Genomic DNA, 13,991 nt, shown 5'->3' with positions numbered 1-13,991 from the left:
TTTCATTCTTTACATGTATCCATGCACCTGCTTTGAAAAGTACCCAGGACTCTACTTTTCAAAGCAAGGAAGCAATTATTGCATGATCATAGAATTCAAAGAGCAGAACATTAAAGAACAAAAAACAAGCAAGTTAGATGACATTCATAATAGAAATGCAGTTTCTTAGCAAAACTATATTGGTTGATGTTTGCATAAATCTCAGGAATCTCTTGAAAATTTTGAATTAATTATTATGTATGCATTTATTTATGGACTAGATTGACTTCTTGCATTGTGGCTGGGCTTCATTTTTCATGGATTAAATTAATCTGCTGTAGGAATAAGATATTTTTATCTTCATGATGAACACTCAGAGAAGATTTCTACTTAAGACATAGTCATTGACAATATTAACCTTTAAACTGACTGCAAAAATTTGTTGTTAACCAGAGCCTAATACATTCTAATTATTCAAGAGTATTCCGCATTTTGTTTGTTATACTGATTTATTAGTTCCCAGGACTAATCAAATGTATCCAGCTATGGAAATTGTAGACAAGCATAGCAATGAGAACAATACATGTTTTATTAAAAAAAAAAAAAAAAAAAGGTGGTCTTATGAAAAAACTAGAAGTTAAAAAATATAAGCACAATGCAATAAAAATACATACCAGTGTTATTGGTCTTCATACATTTTTTTAATACAGTGCTGAATCAAACTTGTTCCATCTTTTCCTTCTTCACAACTCTTTTTTCTCCACTTCTGTATCACTTCTTAAACTTTGCTGTAATATCCTTTTGTGAGGCTACACTGTGAGTTTCATTATGGAACTGATCTTGTTTGGTTTTTTGTTTGTTTTTCTGTTTGAGGTGTGTGTGTTTATGGGTTTTCCACCCTTAGTAATTCAGTTTTCAGAAACTATTTCATTGCATGAATGAATAAATATTGTACTATTGAGACTGGTATATATAAATGTAGATATGCATGTATACGTATGAATATATGGCATTATTTATATATCTATGAATATAAAATATATATGTTATACCCGCACTATTTAGGGAGCGGGGGACTGCAGAGAAAGTGCGGGACCAAGCAGTGGAATCAATTGGAGATGCATGTGTTGGTATGGCTACCATATAGAGAACCTTATTTTTTAAGGTCTAATGTACAGAAAATTACTGTCACCATCACTTACAGAATTTTAGGTTATAAAAGCTGACATGAAAACATGGTCTTGTATCTACCAGAGCTAATCTTACTACAAGCAACCTCAGAAATTAGCTGTCTTCATTTTGTCTGATGAGCTTTCTCTTAGACCACATTCACCTCATTAAGAACTCCAATATTTCCATCTTCTCAATCTTCAAAATGTGTAATGATGTTTTCATTGTTTTAATGCTACAAGTTAAGATTCAATGGTAGTTTGCTTTCATCAAAGAAGTCTGAGATGACTACAGTCCCTTCCAGTTTTGCTCTGTGGGGTTTGGTTTCCCTTTGGTGTGAATCCTCTGGAGTTTACACTGCTGATGCATCAGTACATTCATATTCAATGAAATGGATTTACCTGATAGCTAAATATCAGAGTTTTACAACACTGTAAAAATTTATGTTATCAAGTAAACAATGTTAGGATGTTTTTGCTGTTCACAGAAACCATATGTCAATGGTACAAAGGGCAAAGATGACAAGCATTTTGTCTAAATTCTTTTATCCTGAACTGTCAGTGTCACAATAATGCATAAGGGACTTTGGATTTAGACTAAAGTATTAAAGTTTATATACCTGCTTTCAAAACTGTAGGAGCCACCTTATATGATGACATATATTGAGATACATGGACAAAAAGAGCCCAGGCATTTATGTGATACAGCATGCTTGTGAGATGAAACACAAAATGAAACTGACTTGAAATGTTCCATATTTGTTCTACACATGAAGATGTTGGGTTTAGTTTTGTTTTTTGTTCTTGTTGTTTTGTTTTGCTTTGCTTTTGCTTTTGTTTTTGCTTTTTTTTTTTTGGTGAGTTTTTTTAATACGCAATTTAAGTGAAGTCAAGCGCAGCCAATGCCTTTTTTTTTTAGTTTTTCTAACTTGAAATTTAAGAGAGTCAGAGAAAATTATATCTCTCTGACTTTGATCTTAATAAAATCTAATTTCATTTCAAAATTCCCAGTAAGTTTCAATGTATTTCTTCAAACCCAGGCATAAGTCTGAATACAGATAATAAAATATAATTCCTATATTTTGTTATTAACATATATATATACTATTACAGTTTCTGTTCCTTTTATGATTCTTCTTAGAGCAGTGTGATTTAATAGAATACATTTTAGATTCCTTATGACTCAACACACTGAGAAACAAAATGAACAATTTAAAATGTTGCTTTTTTAATCTCTTCATTTTTTACTATACATCAATAGTAATTTCTAATAATGCTACCTGCTCTTTTCCAGTTATTATCACAGGCTTTATTATAAATCACTGTATACATGTTCTGCAGTGCAGTATGTTCGCAGCTGAATGACCATACGCCCAGCACTGCAGGAAAAGCCTATCTGAGGGTTGAGGTAGGATGGAACAGAAAGTAAATTATTGTCAGAATCATTAAAGACTGAAAGGTCTATTTGATGACAAACTAAACCCAAGATTTTTTGTTAATCAATTAAAAGATTTAAGAGGTGACCTATACTCTCAGAATAATCAAAACTGAATATAACATATACATATTAAAATAACATCAAGGACTGCTTTTGGTTTTGTTTCTTTGGGTTTTTTGTTTGTTTGTTTGTGTGGTTTTTTTCCCTAATACTTTTATCTAGCAAATGAAAAGTATAATTAATTCTAAACACGAGCAATATAAGTCATAAACACGGATGAGGAGATTGCACCTTTTTGAAGCTGCAAATAGAATTTAACAGATCAAAATCAGTCAAGTTTGTTATTCTATTCACAAAGATATAAATTCTTCATCAACTTTTATTACCAGACTGACAATATAATTTAATGGTCGCACTTAAATGGTAATTCAACCATCAAATGTTCACACTTGGTAGTAAGGTAGTATTATTTGTTTTAGTTGTGTTGTCTGTTATGGTGACATAAGATATTTAGGGACATTTCCTGCTTTAGGTGGTAAAAGAGCACTCTAAAATGAAAACTCTCTCTCTGTTCTGAACTTCATTTGCCAACTTCTTGGCCGATGAGCATGATAATTTATTTTGTTTGAAAATTTATCTATATTCTTAGAAATAATCAGGGTTTTTTGGGAGGTCTAAAAGCTATTTTTCATCTGACAGTTTTTACACTTTCCTGTCCATAGCCTACTGGCTGGTATTACAATTAATCTGCACTAAACAATTTAGTACCATTATAGTTTCTGAGTTGCCCTTTTGATAACCTTTGACTAAGGAAAAACATTTGCAGTTTATTTTCTGTCTATCTGCCACACAATTTCGAACTTGAAGAACCACTTGGAATCTCACAGGTACCTGGTGTCCTTAATAGCTTATATAAAGAACTTCATCTAGAGGCTCTGGGAATTCATAAGTATAGTTGCATGTGTTACACAAAAAATATAAGACAATTATTATACAAACACAGTATACTTGAATAAATGCAGCAAAACATGCTGTAAAAATCCACAGATGTAAACACTAAAAGATCACAAAACGTGATTTCCAGTAAAAAAATATAAATTCACAAGCCATGGAAAATGATCTATTGCAAAAGAGGTTTCCAAAATCCATCTCAATTCCAATATAACTTTTATGGGTCTTGTGAGCTATGTCATGCATAATCATTCTTATGTCATGGCAAACATAACTTCAACAATGAACTTTTATCTGCCCAGCCACTGTATTTGTTGTTACTCAATTGGAAGAAGTTTGGAATTAGCAATGGGTAATCTCAGTAACAGGACTCCAGTGAACTGCTCTTTTATTGTAACCAAACAGTATGACAGTGGTTGAAGATCGTTGATCCCTGAGTCCTATCAGTTTTAATTTTAGTCACTGTGATCAGCATTATGACAATAGCTCAAAAAGCATGATATATCTGTATAGATTAATAGTGTAAAAAAATGTTTATTTATACTTAACAAAAACTTATCTAGTATATAGGAATAAAATATATAAAATAATTTTTGAAGTACTTATGTTATATGTTATGTCTTATGTTTATGACACATTTTCATTACTTTCTGGGGACTTGATGCAAATACATTGATGAATCATCCCTAAGAGAAAAATATTCACTACTTCTAAGGCTAGAAAAAAGACTGAAAACACAATAATTCAATGTTAGCTGTAAATTGTCTTCTTAATAAAAAACAAATACAGATTATAAACATCACTTGTCTTCAATGTTATTGAAGTGTTAGGTGTTCATTGGTTGCTCTGTCACTTTCCTACTTCTAGTAAAATACCTGAGAGTATTACACAGTCTGGGATAATAGGATATTTTACTTTACCTGCTCCTTTCCTCTACAAGACACAAGGAAACTCCATCAAAATTCTTAATATTAAATTAAACTCCCCATTATTTTTCTGCAAGTCATAGAATCCTTCTTATTACTGCAAGTCTTTGTAAAACACTTATTTATTTATTTATCCTTACATCCAAGTCTGCAACCTCACTCTTTACTGGAGGCCTTTTGTTTCCTCTTGGATATTCCATGAAATATGATATTTACTCTTTTCATTAAGTTATAGTGACCAGACTTGGCACAGTCTTTGGAAGTAAAAAATGTTTTACTATATATTTTTTGTTGTGAATCCTTAAGATGTGTTCAGATAAATTTACAATTAGATAACTATAGTATAGGCAAAATAGTGTGCGATGTTTATAAAGGCATTGGTGAAAAAATGCTTTATCTACTCATTAGATGAGAAAACATATTCCTTTTTATCCAGCTGACTTGCTATAGACTTTTCTAACTTACCAAAGTCACTTCAGGGTAGAGTTCAATGAGATAAACTGAGCTGATTTCATAGTTCATTGCTACTGAAAGAAGTGGCTGCTCCTGCATCTCTACAGTCCCGGCGTCATCCCTTACACTTCTTTGATTCCCAATGAGCTAATTCCACTCACTAAAATAACAGAAACTAACCCAGAAAAAACTAAAGAAGTAGCAGTTTATTGTTGATGTAATGAACTGGAACCACTCACCAAGAGGTCAAATGTCAGCCTGCACAAGAAATGAGGCATAACTTTGAGAGAAGGGGAGGAGGAAGTAGCACTGCTGATTTAATGGCTGTGCCTTGATAGACCAGTTCATCTGCCCTGTTTGATTGTGTTTGGAGACAGCGTCTAGCAAGGAAAATTTTTGTTTTGGAGGATGATGCTGATGCACGTGAACCTTTTCTCAAGTACTCTAGAGCAACCAAACACCTGTACTCAGTTGTATTCAGTTTTATTCATTCATTCTTATTTAAAAGATAGTTTTGTTATATTCTTTATTTATATTCAAATGTATTTTTTATATTTCCTGTAACTTACTGTTTTACTGGAAACTTTCCACTTCAACAAATGGGTTGTTGAAGTGATTGTTGTTGAAGTCACTGTGAAGTTAAGTGGTAGGTGTTGAAGTCATTTGTACTTTTCAAGACACAGATCACACCTTCACTAGATAAGGACATAATCTAGCAGTTCATCACCATCAGAAAGACACAGTTCTGCCTTTTACCCCTCTCTAACCTACTTTTCCATTTCTGATTTAATATGTCTTGCATTTATCTTTTGTTCATTTATTGAATTTAACTCACTTCCCCAGCAGAAAATCAACATAGAAAAAAAATGCCAAAAGGATGCCTAATTTTTTCTTGAATAGTGCTTTGAATGCATTTAGAAAAGGGATTGAAGAAACCAGAGACAAAAAAAAGGTAAGTAAAACATCAAAAAGTAGGATGGTACAAGGGAAGCAGTTCTGGAGGTGACAAAGATAGGAGAGGAAATTTCATCTTTCACTTCACTTTTGGTGGTGTGAACTATCAGGTTATGTTACTGCAAATAGATTCACAGCATCGGTTTTCATCTCTCAGTGGGAAGTGTTTCCAGCTTTATAGCTGGAGTACACATGATACAGATGTATCAGATAAAATCATAATGCTCATTTTGAGCTACGATCTGAAAAAAACCACAATGATAATGAGCCATTAGGTGTGACAGTAGATTACAGAGAATGATCCATCCAACACTCAACATCTTTCTTCCAAGATAAGATAAAATTTTGCTTTCCTGACTATAAAAAAGGACTGGAAATAAGTAGTGTAATCATCACCTTGTTTGATCTGGGGGTGGCCGTAGGCACTAAGTATAATACGAGCCAAGAGTGTACACATAGGGCAAATAAGGGAATGGCATCTTGGGAAGTTAATAAAAGCTTTTTCACCAGGACATTGGGGCAGCACCAGAACAGGTTTTCCAGAAAGGCTGGGGAATTTAGATCCTTTAGGGCGCTCCAGTTAGGCAGATTCTACTTAGGCAAGACTCAAGATTCAGGTAGATAACAGCACGGTTGACCTGAATCAGTGTTGCTATCATCCTGTTTTGAGCCAGTTGTACCAGGGATCTCCAGAAATCCCTTCAATCATCATTTATGTAATTCTATAGTTCAGTGACTGTTCTTTTTTCCTGCATTTTTCCACAATCACCATGCTACAAATGGCAAGGGTTGGTAAGGCTGGCCTGAAGTCCTTCCCTGGGCAGGATGCTACTGATGGCCGTTGTTTATAAGTGCTTTGAGCATCTTCTTACCAATACAGTTCATGAGGCTTTGGATTCAAAGGAATAGAATTACAAATTAAAGAAACCATCGTTTTGGGGTTTTTTTTGGGTTTTTTTTAAATTTTATTTCATTTTAAGGTGGGTGGTCAGGAACTCCTCTAACAGGTTGACTGAACTAATTAGAAAACAAATTCTACAATCTTTGAATCTTATCAGGCAAATTTATGTCATCCAACTGTGATCCTGCAGCCTTCTAGAGCTTAACAGAGCAAACTCTTCAGCATTAAGCCTTAAATTAAATGCAGCTTTTCCGAGTATACTCAGCTGCCTTTTTCATGTTTTCTTTAGCAGTCTCACTCCTCAGCAAGGAGTCAAGATGCCTGTGTACACTAAATTTTGATGGTCTTTAATTTGTACTCAGAGAGATATGAACATTGTGTTTTTCTGAATAAATTCTGTACTTCAATAACTGTTCTGTACTAACTTGTTTACTTATTTTCTGATGTAATTTTTTTTTTCTGTTTTTATGGTCTTAATGATAGGATCAGGTTAGAAGACAACACAGAAATAAGTGAATGCAGACTGTCATCACCTGTTTAAAATGACATTTTTCCATTATTTCCTTCATTGGCAATTATTAAATCATGCAACTCCACTGACATATTTTATTAATCAATGGCACAGAACCAAACAGGTTTTGTGAATAAATATTTAGGCATTTTCTCCAGCCAGAGGCTCAAAGTTTTTGATGTTGCATGAACTCGTTTATCCACATTTGAGGTCAGTAGTGGTCAAAAGTCAATATTAACTGATAGGTGTTGTTGTTTGCAAAATGAATTCCTGGGCTAATTCCAGAAGAAGGGTGCAGATGTCTACAAAATAATTGACAGATCTAGATAGACTCAGCAAAAATGTGAGTGACCGTTTAGTCGGGGTGACCACAATTTCAGCTGTACCTTCTTCTGTCATTCTCAAGGATAGGTCTTGTTTACAGAGCAGTGCTGTAACCTAGAAAATGTCTGTCTAAATTTAGGTGTTTAGAGAAGAAAATAAAGAAAACTTTAATTCTGGACATCTACAAGTTATTTTAATAATTCATTCTGTCTAGCTGTCTTTGACAGATTTTCTGCCTTTCTTCTTACTCATATTGAAATTTTGAAAATTATACATAATATTAGCCAGATAGCTTATATGCTCTTTGCAAATGAAAATAGAAGAAAATAATATCAAGTCAAAATAAGTATTTGAGAACTCAAAACATGGAATCTGATGATCAATACAGTCTAAAAGAGTTGTCTTGTTTGGAGCAATACATAAATTACACCCACACAGCTAAACTAAATGCTGACATTAAAATTTCAGTTATGACCCTAGTTTCTTTTCTTTGGAAGGTATTCTATATACTGTTCTGCTGTTCAGATGGAAAACGACATCTGGTCAGATGAAAAAGTCAGAAATAGAAGTGTTAAAGCAGTCTATCAAGAGGATTTGCTTCAGATTAGAGAAGAGCAACACTTTCTAACAGCTGTCAGCGTTATATGATGTCTTCTTATTACTATATATATGTAACAAGCTGAATCTTATTGAACTTTCTAAGATGAATTTGCATCTCTTTTTTAAAGTTTTATTTATTTACAATATATCTACAATTTACTCTTATCAGTGTTAAATAGTAAAACACTTGTGCTTTATTTATAGACTTTTGGATAACTTTTTAACCAAAATCTACTTCAAAATTAATCAAATGATAGAATCCTATATAATAAGAAAAGGGGAATGAGTATGGCTTTTTGTCATTGGCATCTATGATGAACTCATTGATAGGTGAAAACTACAATGTTAAGTATAAAATACCATGAGATGGCAGTTCTATGTGCTGTTATATTCACATTTGGAACAGCAGCAAGAAAAAACATCAAACCCTTAGTGTATTGCTTGATTTAAAGTATTGACTTCTAAACTTTACAGAGCAAGGCAAAATTCTGGGAATGAAAGTTTATTGAAAAGGTGACAGGGTTAGTACCCTTGTAGGTGTCCTAGTAATTCAGAAAGGATTACAACCATTGCAGTAATCTGGGAGAAACAGAGTGCATTTATCAGCTCTCCTCTCTTCTGGATAATAATTTTTAAAACTTCAAGGAATAACGTCCTCCCTTAAGATTTTCTGAAATACTTGTATTCTATTGACAGTTAGAGATATAGGACAAAAATGAAACCCTAAGAGGTGGGTTATACCTCCTATTTATCAAAGTCACCTTTTACTACCTCAGAGTCCTCTTTAATTATATCCCATGTGTAATGTATGTACTGTCTTTTCCTAAAGAATTCAGAAAAGGAAATGGTTTCACAATATTTTTTTATATTTTTTCTCCTCAAGAATCTTATATTGCCTGGGAGTTTTTATTATTATTTCCTTCTGCTCTGGTTTTATGTTAACCATTTCCTGGAAGGTTATTTTTTATTCTCGAACTGTTCTGGATGCAGAAAAGCTATAGATAATTTTATGTCTTGGAACTTCAAATCAAACTAGTCATTATTTGCATGGTGAGCCCCTACAGGGTTAAAATTCAATATGCCAAGTAAACAACAAACAGGACACAAAACTATTATCTTTATTTTGTAAATGAGCAGCTGTGTATCCAACTAGGTATATTGTAGTAACAAACAATATCAAATCAATATGATTGATGTTACCTTAAATTTAGCTAAAAACTTCTTATGAGTACTGGAATTGCTCAGTTTTATTGGTTAATTAACTAATGTTTGTTTATTAAAATCTGACAAACATCAATTTTAGGAAAAGCAAAGCATCTAAAATTACCCAATTAACCTGCAATATTAATTTATTTGATCTATATCTGTTCTACAAAAACATTATTACATCTAACCTCACAGTTCTTTCATGATCGAGACCTTTTCCTTATTACCTAGATGTTATGAACCCTTCTGCAGAATTTTTTTTCTAGGCACTAAGGCCCCTGCAAATACATACAAGTAGTACATGAAAGGATGTCCAGTTCCAGAAGAGAAGTACCTCTTAAAATGCAGAAGACATATGACAGTGAATAAAGAATGGACACAAAGATATGCATGAGAGGGGAGTCCAGGTAGAAGGTACTTTAAAAGTAGATTTAGTGGCCTTGAAGAGAAGCCTATATTTAGAAGACACCAAACAAACCTGACATGAGACATATGAAAGGTATGTGTTTCTCTGCCCATGTTTTTTTGTCTTTCAGAAATTGCCTTGACTTGGAGGTAAACAGCAATGGAAGATACTCTTGGTCTTCTTACCTTTCTCTGGAGGCTGTGAATCAGATCTTTAATATTAATATTTTTTCTTATTTCTTCTTTTTTTTTTTTCTTAAAGGTTTCCTATTGTACAGTTTTATGAGGTGGATAACACCTACCACAAAGTGGCTTTAAATGTATGCATGAATTGGTTTATGACCTGAAGCACAGCACTTGCACTACAAAGATGTAAATTATCTTTGTTTTGTTAAAATAGTGCAGCTTTTATTTTTATTTCCCAGGGCACAGATTTGATGCCCTCTAGTGACCAACCACTTGTTTTAATACTTGAGAAATTTACACAGAGGGTGGACTGGGTAGAGATGTGAGTAGACCTTATAAATCAACATGACAGTTTTCTGACTCTGATATGCATTATGAAAGCCTTTTCATTCTTTCTTTCTCCACCAATTAACATGATTCTAAAATTGTCTGAACCTTCTTCTGACTGTCAAGCAGTATCAAACAAGAAAACACAGTTAAAACTATGAGAGAAGGTAGTGATAAACACTGACTTTATGGGTTTATTTATTTATCTATTTCAAATTAAAGCCAGTTCTTCTTCAAAGGTTGAGAGAACTGGCATATGCTTACTGTCATACTAACAAACTCTGCAGACTATGAAAGCACACTACAACTACCATATGTTCAAGAGCATATTATATCTGAATATAAAAGCTGATAATTCTGTGTCACTCTGTCCTCCACTTTTTTCCAAACATACACTGTTATAATATACATGACTAGTGTATTAAATGTCCTTCTCTTCTATTAAAAGGTTATCTGGCACCTTCAGATGACAGAACATAATAGCTGGAATAATCTATACTAAACTGTGTGGGAGTGGTAGAGTTTTACAATAGAATGTTTCTTTGCAATTTTTACAGATTTAAGAGATAGGGATTTTTTCTTTTTTTTTCACTTTTAATTTGAATCATCAGTGCATCACATTGTTTAGACCCTAAATACATCCTCCTTCTGATAATTCTTTAACAGAATTAAATCAAAACTTGGGTTTTACAAAGGTTAGAGGGGTATAATCAGCCTGTAGTTGCTACAAAATTTACCAGATAACTGTAAGTATTAGAAGCAAAGTCAGTGTTGAATTCTGTGCAGCATAATGTGACAGATGTTCTTACGATGCTAGAGATGTAACAAACTATCTGTAAGTAATTTGAATAACTGGTGAAGCTAGTTATATCTGACAACACCATGAAGTTAAGAACATGAGGAGGGGCATAGTATGACCCCTGTGGCTAAAAAGGAGGGAAGATAGTGTATTGCTTTTTTTTCTTGTTCAAAACCTGGAATATATTTTAAAGAATATGGAATGTAACTATATTTAAAAACAAATGAACAAGACTTTTGTATGGTGTTTACAGGAGAATTTGTCATGAAGGAAAGCCTTTTAGGAGCGAAAGTAAAATCATTTATAGAATAAAGCTAAAACTTTGGCAGTTTTTTAATCCTATTCTTATAATTTCTTCAGAACTGCCAGTAAGGATAGGGGAAAAGGATATTGGATCTTAGCAATGTTGGACTCTGAACTGTTGGAGTACCTTAAGTTAGAGCAGTTTTTTGCCATGCCAGTGCTGAAATTTATGACTCTATAAAAGCATCTGCAATATGGAAAACAATTAGCTTATTTGCAAGTTAAAGATTACTTATCAAACTGTCAGTGATACAAGGACAGAAATCTACACTCTTTTTTTGATTAGAAGTCAAAAAGTCAGGACAAGTTTTCTTGAAGATCTATGCAGTAGAGAGATTTCTTCCAGTTTTAAACAAAGTAAGGTTGTCAGGTGCTCAAGGCAGCACATGGCAGATGATGGCAGAATCAGGTATCGTTGTGTACGGAGGTCTGGATTTTAGTAAAGGAAAAAGCAGCAGTAACATTGCAGCAGGAAAAGGTTCCTGGTATTTTATGATGGCACATCATGAATAAATAAATGAAAGACTGAAAGGAAAACGAACTAACAAGCCAGTGCTTGATCCCTATCACTGTAAGAATTGTTGCTACTTTTTTATTTGCTTGTATATTGTCTTTCTCCTTGATCGTTGTCTGGTTTTGGACTTCAGAAGTAAATATTTTTCTCCATATGCCAATAGAATATTTAAATACCTGGAAAAAAAATCCCTATATTGTATCTTGGTTTTGAGAGTTATAAATTCTCTCTCAATCCTATTCTTTTTTTTTTATTTTCTTTTTTGTTGATAAATTTTCAGTATTTTTTTAAAGAATAAAATATTTTGTGGTGATCTATAAAGTTTCCTAATTTACTTATGTTTTGGGGTTTTTTTTAATATATTGCAGTCTTCTTTATCCGTTATTTCTGGCATACCTACTAGTAAATAACACTAGTGGCCATGCATGTATGATCAGAAAGAAAAAGGCTAGTATTTACCATTTGTACAGCAGTATGTGCTGACTGTGTGAACAATTATGAACCTGAAGTTTTCAGTCCTCTGTAGAATCTAATCTTTAACTACTTAGATGCTGGGTTTGTGTGTTTTGGCTGGATACCAGGAATCTCATTTTCTCTTCCTCTAGCATAATTCTTATGATATATCCTGATTTCAAGAGCTCAGTTAAAACCTTTCAGCAACAGTGTTGTAACTCGACGCTACTTTAATACACAGAATTATTGTATATAAAGTCTTAATGTCCCTTACTTGTAGATAAAGCACTTTATTGAAAAATTAGATTAAAAAAAAGTCTATGGTACCCTCAGAACCTCTCAGATGTATTCATACCTCCTTGACAGCTGTACAAATATTATGACAAACTGACACCAAGAAGACTGAACTCTAGATCATTGTTTCAAACAGAAAAAGGAAGAGAACCTTTTTGTGTAGTGTATGATTTAATGGAAAATCAGTTCTGTGGACAGAACTGAATATAAGGCCCTAAAGTGCCCCTTGGGTCAGTTAGTGTAATCCTCTGCTAACCAATGACATTTAAACTTTGTAATCATGTCTATAATCTAACTAACATCATCCTAAGTTTTCAGGTTTTACTCTAAGTAATCTACCTTTTCTCAGCTTATATCTAAGCAAGTTATTGGTCACTGCACTATCTATCATCTTTCTCATTAGTATTTCCATTTGTAATTTGCTTTCTATGAGATGCCATATGTCATTAATACATCTTTGTTAGCCTTCAGGTTGCAGTTTGCATCGCATGCTAATAATTCAGAGAGATGTGATGCAGAAATTAGCAGACATACTTTTATGGAAGGGTTGCATGAAAAAAATAAATACTGATAACTAGTTCTGAAAGCACTGATTGCGTTTTGGTTTGTATGATTAATTCTGCTGCTTCTGCTTGTCTTGTCAAGGTGTATAAATGAAGTATGGGATGATCAAAATACTTTTTGCCAGTAATTTTCAGACAAACCCCTTGATATTTTCTCTAATGATGTATGTGTCTCTCAAATAATTTTGTTTTCCATGTGTGATAAAATATTGTTATAGTCTGTTTTGTTTCTCACAGAGAATAGTGACCTTGATCATTGCTTTTCTTTGCAACCTTTACATTAAAAAATGGAAGAAACAAACATACAAGACCTATATGAGCTTCTGAATCACTGAGTAACTGTGATATCTTTTTCAGAGATGTCTCGTGTTATAATGAAACATTCTTAGGAATCTTCACTATTAACCTATCTAGATTTAAGTCTGAACATTCACAGCTTATGCACTATCTTTACTACAGACTGTAGAATGCATCTTTGATAATCAGTTTTCATAGACGTATTTTACTATTTGATATGGAAGATATATTGAACAATTAATTATCATTGTTTGTGTTATTTCAATTCCATTTACAGTTACTTGCCACTCTTCAAATCAACATGACTATTTTTACAGAGTACTTATTAGAATACAGATGGTTTAACTTAGATTTGTTCATGTTAATGTAACCAAAAGATAAATACATTTTATTAGCAAAAAAAGAAAAAAGGAAAAAAAAAAAACCCATAAGCCAAAT

Source organism: Caloenas nicobarica, chromosome 4 (assembly GCF_036013445.1).
Source record: "Caloenas nicobarica isolate bCalNic1 chromosome 4, bCalNic1.hap1, whole genome shotgun sequence".
In the NCBI taxonomy this organism is placed as follows: Eukaryota; Metazoa; Chordata; class Aves; order Columbiformes; family Columbidae; genus Caloenas; species Caloenas nicobarica.
This window is presented reverse-complemented; position numbering follows the sequence as displayed.